At 36.3% G+C, this 12,500-nt stretch overlaps 1 protein-coding gene across 5 annotated transcripts in view; it reads left to right on the top strand.

The window, feature by feature from the left end:
* Positions 1-12,500, top strand: part of CDIN1 (CDAN1 interacting nuclease 1) — a 206,956-nt gene that overhangs the window by 62,748 nt on the left and 131,708 nt on the right. The window lies entirely within an intron of this gene.

Raw genomic sequence — 12,500 nt, 5'->3', positions numbered from 1 at the left:
TAATCTTCCCCCTCTGAAAGTAGAAGATAATACCTACTAAAATATCATTCCGTAGTACACGTTGGATTTTTATTTTTTTGCTCTTTGTCAGGGATTTCTCCTTTGATTTTCTTTGAATCTGCAGTTATCAGTGACTGGTGGCCCAGTTACCTCGTGAAGGTTTCATTTGAATGAATTAAGTACTTCCCCTAAAAATTCAATATCATTTCAATAGATGTAGCCTCTAAAGTAACCTGCAGTGATGCTTCATGAGCAAATCACATGATGTCAGAATGGTATGGTTTCGATTTAATCAAGAAAGAGATTAAAGTGGATGTGTGTTATTTTCAACTTCGCCGCAGTGCCGCCATTTGTCAAAGTCAACCTTCTGATTGCTTTGGACCTACTGCTATCCAGGTCTTGTCAAAATAGTAGTCGGCGCAGTCTGAAGCAGGTAGACTGGCCTCTACAGAGCAGCATCAAACATACTAAAACAGAATTCATTGACTTGTGAATTATGAAGTTAATAGGTTGATCATAAATTTTGTAGCCGTTAATTTATCTTTATAATACTGGCACATCTTCGGTACATTTTTCTTTTTATTTTGTACCGTTTTATACAGGAGAGTTAAGTAGTACTGAATATAATTTTGATGTATACTGTGTATCAGAATTCCTATAATTCCAATGCTAGGATTAAATGTCTTGCATGAATACACTGGAGAAGGACATGAGCATATTTAGAAACGTATCAAGGAAAGGGTATTTTAAGAATGTGGCTTCTTGGAAAGGAGGCAAATGTAAATATTGCATGCTTGAATTACACTATGATTATGTATAATCAAATAACTGTATTTTGAGGCTTTTTCTTTTATAATTGTTTGGGTTAATGGCTGTTTTACTGTGAGTTGTTACAGAGTCAGATTTTTTTTTCCTTTAAGTAAAATCATGACAGATATTTGATGTTATTTTTAATCATCATACCAGGCTATTGTGAAGCCACCTCTTTAACTCCGTACTTGCCAGGAAGCTGCCTGCCTGTCAAAAAGCTTTGAAATTCTTCTCTGGATATAAAATGATTTTTAAAATCTTCTTATGATTATATGACGAACCATTGTTAGAGGTTTATCATTTTAAAAATAACAAAAAATGTTACAATTATTGCCAGATTGTAGAACTTCCTTCTATTGGAGGATGATGCTAGGTTGTCTTCCTTTCTTTTCTTTGTCTTTCTCATCTCTCCTCCTTTCTTCCTTCCCCTTTTCCTCCCCTGAAGTAAAGAGCTTTAAAATACTGTGGCTTATATTCTGACACTTTCTTCCCCTTCACAGCAGCGACCTGGCTGGCCTTTGGCAATGAAATTCAATGCACATGGCTCCGCAGTCAAATCATCAAATTTCCCTGTGTGTATATTAGAGTTTTGTAATGTGTTTCCATTATGAAACAATGCGGGGATAATTGTCTTTGGTAGCAATTAGCTAACAGGTTTGTTCAGTGCTATTGGCAGAGGCATCCATCATCCCCCTCCCTGACCACACTTTTTGTCTAGTGTGGACTATGGAGATCAATAGAATTCTATATAGGGGAAATCACCTCAGCTTTAATGAGCTGCAAGTCTCAGTCAGTCTTGGTTTGTATTTTTAATTTTTTCCTTTTAAAATTAGAAAAGGGGGGGGGGAATCCTATTCCTTTGGGAGTAGAGAGCACTGTGTATGTACTATTACTTTCACTAGATCAATGCTTAGTTTTAAATTGTTTTTCTTTCTATAAAAAGGTGTAACTAACAACATGGGACACATAAAACGTGATTTCAGTAATATGTACTTTAATAATATCTACTTTTAAGGAGCACTGTTGGGTTTTTTGTGGGATAATTGTTAGAGTATGATATGTACATTCTTCCCAGTGTCTCAGTAGTTAGAAAGAATCCTAATGGCACTTTGGGATCAAACAGTTTTGTTGTACTCACTTTTCTATTGCTCCTGGTTAAATAATGTTTTACAGTCCTTTAGAATGCTATTGTGTCGTACTGCTGCCTACAACAAAACTGACATATTGATAGCGTACGTATAGAGACTGAGTATCAGAGACGGTAAGTGACTTGGCTATGGTCCTAATTGTTGCTACATAAAGCTGACCCCACAGCCAGATTCCAAATTATATCTGTTCAGTTGAACTGAGTTATCTTTCTTCCTCTCAAATTAGACAGTATAGGGAAGTTTACTCACATTGCACCATTTTCTTTTCTTCACGAAATCCAAATGGGATCTGAAGTTGTTCTGAGGGAGAACAGTTAGCAGTTTCATGGTTTTCTGTGGCCTCAGAATAACCCAATGAGGTAGGCGAGGCATAGAAGGCCAGTTCACAGATTGGGAAATAGACTGTAAGGAGTTATAAGTGCACTTCGTAGTAAAGGGCATAGTGGCGAATGGCAGCGCTCGAATTCAAAGCTTCCAGTTCCTCATCAAGCTCCTGCTGCTGCGTTATAGTGAGTACAGAACTAGTTAGAATAGTTGTCAGGCTGCTGCGTTATAGTGAGTACAGAACTAGTTAGAATAGTTGTCAGGCTGCTGCGTTATAGTGAGTACAGAACTAGTTAGAATAGTTGTCAGGCTGCTGCGTTATAGTGAGTACAGAACTAGTTAGAATAGTTGTCAGGAAAGTGCTGCCACAATAGGATTGCAGGTTTTCACGTCACCTGGGCAAAAGCCGGAGATGAAGAGCTCTTTACTCTTTACTATCATGCCGTCAGTTCCAGTGATCGAGCCCTACCCCACTCAGCAGTCTTTCTTCTTAGCATAGGATATTACCAACAGCATTTTAATTAATAATGAGTAATAGGTAAATTACACTTGGGTCTGTTTTCTTAAAAGTGAAAGTTCTTACATTTTGAACAAATGAAGTATCAAAATGCATTTTTCCCCATTTTTATCATGTTTTCTAATTGCACCAATGGAGAATGTAATTGACCAGTTACAGACTGGGTTGTTAAGGAAGCCTGAATTTTAATTCCATGTTTTACAATCTACCCCTGGGATCTCATCTTCTCATCTTAACTTTTACAAGAAGGCCAAAGACCTTACCTTTGTTGCTGTTGTTGTTGTTGTATCGTGCTCCCCAATTTTAGCACACATTCTACTCCCCATTAACTCTAGAATATTAAACGTGTGAGTGAATGAATGAATAAATGAGTTGAATGTCACAGTTCTTAGTGATATGGATCTGATTAGACTTAAGAGTAGTCCCTTACTAACAATACTGGAGCATTGATTCCTTTGGAATTCATGTGCTTTATTCTTCTGCAGTTCATCAGTAGCTATGTGAGTGCTGTCTGTATCCTGAACACTAGGTACTGTGGTAGATGGAAAAAAGACTACAATTCACAACTTTTCCATCAAAGAACTCACAGCTTAGTGAGATGTATAAAGCACATAGATAATAATTATCTTTCTATATGTGCTTTTAGAGGTAAAAACATGCTGGTTTACAGAATGAAAGGAGGTTTCACGGGCTGAGGGAGTGTGGCTGCTGGGGAAGGCCATTTAAGACAGAGAACTGTGTGAACCAAGAAAGGAAAATGGAAAAGTATAAGGTATGCTTAAGAACGGTCCAGACTTGCTAACGAAAAAGCTCACATGTAGATTCATGTTGGGAATTAAAGTTGGCCAGATTCAGTTAGGATCATATGACAAAGATACTGAATTCCAGATGTGGGTGTTTGTATTTAAATTAGCAGGCTTTGGGAAACCATTGATGGTTCTAAATGGCAGAGTGACATGATCAGAGCTTTTATTTTTCTTTATGGTAGTGGTTTTCAACAAGATAGATGCGAAGGATGTCATTTACCTAGCTGTAACCAGGATTCTCCGTAATTCCTAGCACTTTTCTATAACTCCACTCCCTCTTCCACTCAAGAAGGCATATTGGAAAACAATTGAAGAACAGCAATATTAAATATCCAAGTCAGCTGTCATTTATTTAAAAAAAGCACTTACAGATTTATTTCGTGGTAGTTATAAATGATTTGTGATACACTCTATAATGAATTGAGACACAGAACTGTGTGTTGTGATGGCAGTTAAAAACCAAGGTTGAAGATAACATGGCAACTCTATGAAGAATGGATTGAAGTGAGAAAATACTGGATGCAGTGAGAGAGAACAACTAATAAGCTATTAATTATTCTTAGAAAGTGTGAAACAAGTCTTAGGGTTGCAGTGGAAGTAAAAGAGAAGAAAAAGTCTATAGGCACGGCAACCTATTGGACTCTGGTAATGAGTATGCGAAAGAAGTAAGAGTTCCTTTGAATTGGGAAAGGTAAAAAATTTAATTCACTTTGGGCTACTTTAATGCAGATACCAGAATGCAACTTATAGAATGCTTCTGTAAAGTTGGAAATTGAGGGCTCCTTCTCAAGAACATAGTGTGAATTTGCATCATCTGTAAATGGAATGTTTTTTTTCCAAGACACTTGGAATAGGAGGCAGCACTCCCCACTCTGTATGTGACTCCTCATTTGATTAAGTATTCAAGTTATTACTTAATCCTTAAAATAATTAATGATTGAATTTCCATCTGTGTGGTACCTTAAGTTTTTCTGCTCCCTAAATGGTGGTAAAATGAACATAAGGAATTAATGCATATTCTAGGAGCAAGTGCCTCATTGAGAGGAAGTGAACACATGGAGCTTCTCTAGCTTAGTATGGAGGGGACTGCTTCCTACTCCTAGCAAACCTCTTGTTTATTGATTATACATTCATTTAATGGGAAATATAATTTCCTTACATATTGCCGGTGGGTGCTTTTCAGCCTTTTATATAATTTCAAACACTTTTAAAAGTCTTAATTAAAAGACTTTTCAAGCTTTGACACCATACGGTGTTTTCCATTTCTTGAAAGCTCTACTGTAAGCTATTCTATACTTTGAAGCTTGTTGTCTGGACAGGTCAGGTGGAATTCCAGGGGTAGGAATTTGAGCTTATTTTGGACCCTCAGTTTTTGTTGATAAAAATTGTATCAGTGGGTAGGCATTTTCTTGTATTTACTTCTACACTTGCTTTTTACAACCAGTGGAATGAGAAAATGACTTATTTTTCACTAGTTTGAAAAAGAAGTATAAAAGCGTATTCATTGCATGATAAATATTAATGATAACAATTACACTGAAAGCTTTTGTCATTCAAGAAGCTCAGAACTCAGAATTAGATATTAGATCCCAGCTATGCTTTATATACAATGTAGTCAGTGGCATTTAATGAACTCTATGTTGTCCATGATCGTGGGTATAAGTAGAGGATGGTTACTTGAAATTTAAAATAATCTACCTTGGGGCTCCTGGGTGGTACAGCGGTTAAGCGTCTGCCTTCGGCTCAGGGCGTGATCCCAGCGTTCTGGGATCGAGCCCCACATCAGGCTCCTCCGCTGGGAGGCCTGCTTCTTCCTCTCCCACTCCCCCTGCTTGTGTTCCCTCTCTCGCTGGCTGTCGCTATCTCTGTCGAATAAATAAATAAAATCTTTAAAAAAAATAATCTACCTTGGCTATTAATGTTGATATAATACTGAAGTTCTTCCTCCCCTTATAATTTTCTCAACAGCTTGTAAGGAAATTTTTAAAGTATAAAAAGCAAACAGAATCAGTGAACAGGCTATTGGGAGAGGAGGGGAGATGATGGTGAGAGGGTAGTTGGGGCAGGACCAAAGGGATTGCAGAGTTGCCTCACAATCTAAAAGATAAGAGTAATCAAGGATCAATGACACATCATCATTGCTTGATTTTGACAGAAATAACCCCACCACCCTCACTGGGACTTCGGGAAGGGTCGGGAAGTAAAAATTGGTTTATATAGCCTTGAAGACATTATGCTAAATGAAGTAAGTCAGACACTAAAGGACAAATATTGTATGATTCCATTCACACGAGGTGCTTCAAGTAGGCAAATTTATTGCAACACAAGGTAGAATGGTGGTTGTCAGGCTCGGAAGGAGGGGGGGATGGGGAGTTATTATTTAGTGGGTATGAATATCAGTTCAGGAAGATAAAAAAGTTCTGGAGATGGATGGCAGTGATGATTGCACAACAACATGAGTGTACTTATTATTACTTAAGCATGGTTAAAATAATAAATCTTGTGTTATGTATATTTTACCAGAGTAAAAAAAAAAAACTTTAAAAAAGTGGCTTATACATGCATGGTGCTTTTATGTACAGAATTTTCTGGTATAGTCCTGACTTCATGTAGTTTTTTTTTCTTTTTAAGGAAAATGAATTTAAAATAAAGTGGAATCTTCTTAGGAACTTAAAAAAATGCTTTTATTTACAAAGATTGAAAAATAAGAAAAACTCTTTGTAGATCAGTATTTCTTAGTTTGATATGAGATACTGATTATTGACATTTCTGGTCATTTCAGAATATTGCAGAACCACGTTGATTTGTTTTTCTTCTTTAGAAATGCAGTCAATTACTCGAAACACCTTTTCTGTATCTTAGAGAAGTAGTTAATTTGGATGCCAAATTATATTATATAGTTGCCCCTTTTAATTACGGAGTTACTGCTTAGTTTAGATTTTTTTTTAATCAGGTAAATTGATTAGGGGTAACAATTTTTGTCTGAGTCTAGCAAGACACCAGATCATTTTCTGAAGTAATTATATTTATAATTGTGAAGTGGAATTTGGAAATTACAGAATGGAAATCAAGCGATTTGTTCCTCCCCAAATGATGAAATGCACTAAACTGAGAATTATCACGGCTGGTATTTTTCAGGGGGGTTAACAGCTTAGTTGAATTGCCGCTAAGCCTAGCCTCTTTGCAGTTACTCCCGTGTGCTGTCTACTCTCTGACACCATCCCTGCCATCACTTGCCCCTTCCCGCCACAGACGCACACACCTAACTGGAGATTGCAAGGTCCTCAGAACCATGTTCCTGAGCTTTCTGCCTCTTGTGTACATCTGTGTTGAATCCTAAGCTGCGATCTCCCTCTTAGTGTTAAGCCTTGGCGACCAGTTTTGGCCTTAGTCTTTAGAGTTCCTTTCAGTCTAATTCATTGTTTCTGCAGAGAACTTCTGAACTTCAAATTTGCTTTTACTTCTAGAGTTGGAACGCCCCATACTTCCACATTCCTTGAGTGGAGCTCATACCTTCCCTCTCATTGTATGTCTGTCACTCTATCCACTGGCTTAGATCATGCTTCAGTTTTTAGCTCTTTATTTAGTTTTTAGCTGTTTAAGGCAATTCAAGTAAGCAGTAATGATAGCTGATATTTATATAGCACATACTATATGCCAAGTACTTTCTAAGAGCTCTATCACTTGGACATTTAATCCTCAGAACAGCTTTATGAGACAAGTAGCATTATTATCCCCATTTTCAGATGAGGAAGCCAAGGCACAAAGATCTTAAGGGACTTGCCCCAACTCAAGCATTAAGTAGCGACAATATGATTCTAGAACCTACGCTCTTAATGATTATGCTTAACTTCTTCCTTCCTAGGAAAAAAAGTATTTTGTCACCCGCCTCTGTGTCGTGAAACTTATGTGGGTAAATCACTTTCCTGAGCCAGAAAGTTTGTAAGTCAACACTGTAGTTCACCAATGTTATTGCTTGGTTACAAACTCCTCAAATTTCCCAGTTTATCCAAAAAAGAGTGTGATTTTTTTTGTAATTCTGAAACAGACTTTTAAGTACTGGTGTAATTCATTTACTTATGTCATATAGCACTATAGGTCTTTATAAAAAGGAGTCTTAACATATAAGTGCTTAACCTTTACTTCTTAATGATGAGCTTTTAAATTGTTATTGTGCTGACATAATTAGGTGTAACGCCTAAAATGCTTTGTGTGTATAGCTATAAAGAGAAAGTAATGTGATCTAGGACTGACAGTAAAGCTGTATCTAGGAAAAAATCCTATGGAAGGTTGAAATTGAACGTGGTGACTGCAATTATCTTAAAGGAAGTCTATTACCTTATGATAAAACTGTCAAAATAATGATTGGGTACTCCCACAAATTGTACAGAGAATCAATAAAACCAATATTACGTCACGGTTTGAGAATTTAGGAATTCCACTTTCTCCCAATTCATGAGAGGATGCTAATATATTTAAGAATGAGATAATTGTGAGGGTTTTTTTCCTGCTTCATTTTGTAAGTAACTCTTTGCTTGAGAAGCTTGATAAACAACATTCTTGGAAAATATGAATAGTATTTATTCATTAACCAGATAAAAATATACAGACAACATGAGCTACTTTCTTTTGCCTTGCAAGGACGTAAAATGCAGCATTTTGAGTAGATCTTCCTTGTTGATGGTGAATAACTTGTATTTCCTCGAGGGCCCATGCTTTGACCATTTGGATCATAGTTGGTTGATCTGTGATGTCATTGTATACAAGTGAGCTTTTGTATTTTAATAAGGATTACCAGATTATTCTTGCTAAAACTAAATTGTGTATGTAGGTAAATGATTCGTCTTCTTCACTAAGCCACCTAACCTCCAACTTCTCATTTTTGTCTTTGGCTCTAAGAAGACATTTATATAATAATACAGGAATAATTTTTGGTTCCTTCTCTTGGTTCATCCCTTGGTCTCACATCTCTATATATTAGTTGACTTGAATTATATATTTTGTTGATAATATACCTGCCATTTACTTGCAACTCTAGGATTGAGAGGATATTAAGGAATTTTGTAGATAACACATGAAACACGTGAATAGAACCTTATTGTTTAAAAAAGTTTTTATAAGTTTTCTTTGACCCATACAATAACCCTTCGACATAGATAAGGCAAATGTTATTTTGTGGTTATATAAATGATAAACAGAAGCTTGGGATAAATGACCAGCCCCGCCATACACTTAGAAAGGGCAAGAACTGGAACTTGATCTCGGACCACTTACACCTACCTGTTCTGCTTACCCTCATGTTTCTGAATGCACAAAGGAACAAACAAAAGCAATGAGGAGGGAAGGCACCTAAATGTTCTAATTTCAGAGTCTACTTTCCATTATTTAATGAGTGTAAGTTAACAGCATTGCTTAGATATTGCCCTCGATGCTTAGCTTCTTTTAATGTGAGAAGACTTGATCTTCTTCCTACTTAAAACTCATGTGTTACAATTTGTGTGTGTTTCCTCTTGCAGAGTTGGAATCCCAGTTTGATCTCTTACTGTCACTTCGGGTAGCTTTTTTTGGCAGCCATAGTTTGCTCATCCTCAAAATCAGATAACATCCACCTTTCAGTGTTATACAAATTAAATATGATTTTGTAAAGTACCTAGCATGGTGCTTGGCACATAATAGGCACTCAAATGATAGTAACTTTTGTAGCAAAAGGCAGTAATATTGTGATAGTTCCTTAAAACATACGAAGGAATTAATCTTTCGTCTTATTTCAGTACACTTGAAATTTGAATTCTATGATAATTTCAGAGATTCTGAAACCTCTTGGAATTCTTTGTATGATGCACTGTATGGGGAGAAATTAATTTTGGTCTTATCAAAGCAGCGTAGAATGGGAGGATGAACTCAATTTCCTGAATTCTTTTACTAGTTTATTTATTTTAACTTAATGTGTTTTTTTTGTAGTAACCAAACAACAGCATGTTTGGCCTACCTATATATATGTACTGTGGAAATGTACAACCCTTTATTATCCTATATAACTACGTCTTACGCTTCAGGAATTCTTTTAGCCAATGCTTTGTCAAAAGCAACAGAAGTTTTTTGTTTTATTTTGTTGTTTTTTTTAATGGTAATGGAAGGGTTAAATATTTCATGCGCTCATATCTAGGGGGAGCAATTCCACTAGAAAGTTAAAACTTTTTTAGGAAAATTTTTATTGGGATAATTTTAGATTTACAGAAAAGTTGCCAAGAAAGTACAGAATCCCCCCTATACCTGTCACTTAGTTTTAATTACCCCCAATGTTAAAATTTTACATTCCTGTGGTACACTGGTCACTTGTAAGACACTCCTGTCGGTACATTACTATTAACCACACTCCAGGCTTTATTTGCATTGCACCACTTTTTCCATTGATCGCCTTAGGCTGGCCCAGCGTCCAGTTCTGGAGCCCCATGGCCTTTTGTTGTTTTTCTACATCCTGTCTGGTGTGTGACAGTTATTCAGTCTTTCCTTGTTTTTGATGGCCACGATGGCTTTGAGGGATATCAATCAGGTATTCTGTGTGATGGTTCTCAGCTTTGATTTGTCTGACATTTTCCTCATGATTAGGCTGGGATTATAGAATTTGGAAAAGAATAGCACAGAGGGGAAGTTTCCTTATCATCCCATCTTATCAGGGAGTACATGATATCAATACAACTTATCCCTGGTTATGTTAACCTCAATCTCTTGGTTAAGGTAATGTTTGCCAGATTTCTCTACTATTAAGTTACTGTTTTTCCCTTTCCAAACTCTGTTCTTTGAAAGAAAGTCACTAAATTTAGCTCACACTCAAGTGGAAGAGGAAGATTTAACTCCACCTCCTGGAGAAAGGATTATGTAGATACATTATTTGGAATTCTTCCGTAAGGAAGTTTTGGCTCCTGTATTTATTTATTCAGTCACTTATTTATATATGCATATAGGACTTGTGATATTTATTATATACTTTGGTCTATAATCTCACTGGACAACTTTTATTTAGATCAGGAATTATATGTGTGCTACACATTCTAATCTTTTAACCATCCTCCCACCATGTTACCCATAAACTGAGCAGACATATGTCCTTGCCTGTCATTCATCTCAATGATGAAATTATTTTACATCAGTCCCAAGCAAAGCCCTTTACAAACCAATTGATAAATTCTCTTTGGTTACATACTCTTGTTTACAAAAAGAGGGCTGTCAATGCTATAATAAGTGTCAAAGATTAATTTTCTCAGTCTGATCTAAATTTTCATAAATCTGTTCAATTTATTAACAAATACTTTTTTGTGTTGTTTTGTTTTTGCAAATCAACTAGTTTTGATTATTAGGGGCCATACTTTCAGAAGTGAAGAAATCAAAATAAAGGTGACTTCCTCTAAAATCTGGGCCTGATTTTGGTTCTTTTCCATACTCAGTCACATTCTTCCGTGATTTATCAAAAATGCTGGTCAGTCAGTGAATACCTTTGTCTGCAAGTCATGGGGTGGGCAGAATGTTCTCTGGCCTGTTTCTTGGGCTTATTTTTAAAATTATTTCTCGTTTCAGTCTTGGTTTTTCTGCATTTCCATTTTAGCTGTCCCTGTTGAGTTTTTAGCCTATTGATAAACATTTGGTGAAGAAAAGTATGGCTTGTTTAAGAACATTCCTTTCACTGATATTTTATATATTTGGTTGCTTCTATTTAGATTCTCGGCAGCAGGGGAGAGAGATCTTATGGTCTCTGGGGATGAGGAAAGTAGGCTGCACCGTTCAAAAAACCACTTGTCTGTTGCATGTTCTTGGAGTCAGCACTGGGATTCATGATGTTCTTTGTCTGGGGCTGCTTGCCTGACGTTGTGATCGGAAAGGAAGAAACAGTACCTTTAGCAGAAGCATGAAAGGCAGAAGGACTAGGGGAAATGGGTTGACAAATAGTGGTAACAAAGGGGAGATTTTGTTTTTAAAATTCCCTTATTTTCTTATCAGACGTTCTGACATATCGTATGTGTCTTTCTCTCTCCCTCCCTCCTTTCTCTCTCTCTCTCTCTCTCTCTCTCTCTCTCAGAACACGTGCTCCCTGCTCTGTGGAAAGGTGGGTCCAATGGCTAAGTCAGGTTATCTGCCTTCAAAAGGCTTATGCTCTACTAAGGGAAATAAGCTCCTCACACAGACGCATATTCAATTTAGATTAAAATTATTACTCAGCAAACATATTAATTTGTTCATTGCAAAGTTTTTGTGCCTATAACATGTTTTTGACACCTAAAAATTGAGCTTAATGCTTTATATGATAATGTAAGCAAAGTGGAATCATGTCTGTCTGGATCTAGGAGGAGTTTAGGCTGTATCATCCTTGCTTTCTCCTAAAGGTTAATTATATGACCTGTTTTAAATACTTCATCATTTTATGAATTTTGATGTTTTAAAATTTGTTCTACGTTGGCAGTACTGGTATTTTTTTTCCAGGAATTAAAGTACACAGAGTTTTAAAGCATTCAAAATGTCAGCTTGCTTTTGGCATAGGAAAAAAAAAAAAAAAAGGAATGTTAAATTTTATTAATTTAAAATTTTGCTTAGATTTTATTTAGCAGGGAGGGTAAAACAGTTTTTTTTTCTGTACTGCTTCTCTTTGGTGCTCTATTTCTCTCTGCGTCTTTCCATTTTCCCCTTATTCTTATCTAATTTGAAAGAAAAAGAAATTTTGAAATTTTAGACCTTTAGAGTATTTCTACATTTTCATTAAAATTTCAAGACAGCTATGTACCAATATGAATTTACTTTCCATTCATTCTCCCTTGGGAGACATCAGTAAAACAAACAAAAATAGACAAAAATCCCTGTCCTCCAGGAGCGTCTATCCTAATAGTGCAGGCCAACCATGAACGT

Source organism: Ailuropoda melanoleuca, chromosome 5, assembly GCF_002007445.2.
Source record: "Ailuropoda melanoleuca isolate Jingjing chromosome 5, ASM200744v2, whole genome shotgun sequence".
In the NCBI taxonomy this organism is placed as follows: Eukaryota; Metazoa; Chordata; class Mammalia; order Carnivora; family Ursidae; genus Ailuropoda; species Ailuropoda melanoleuca.
This window is presented reverse-complemented; position numbering and strand designations above follow the sequence as displayed.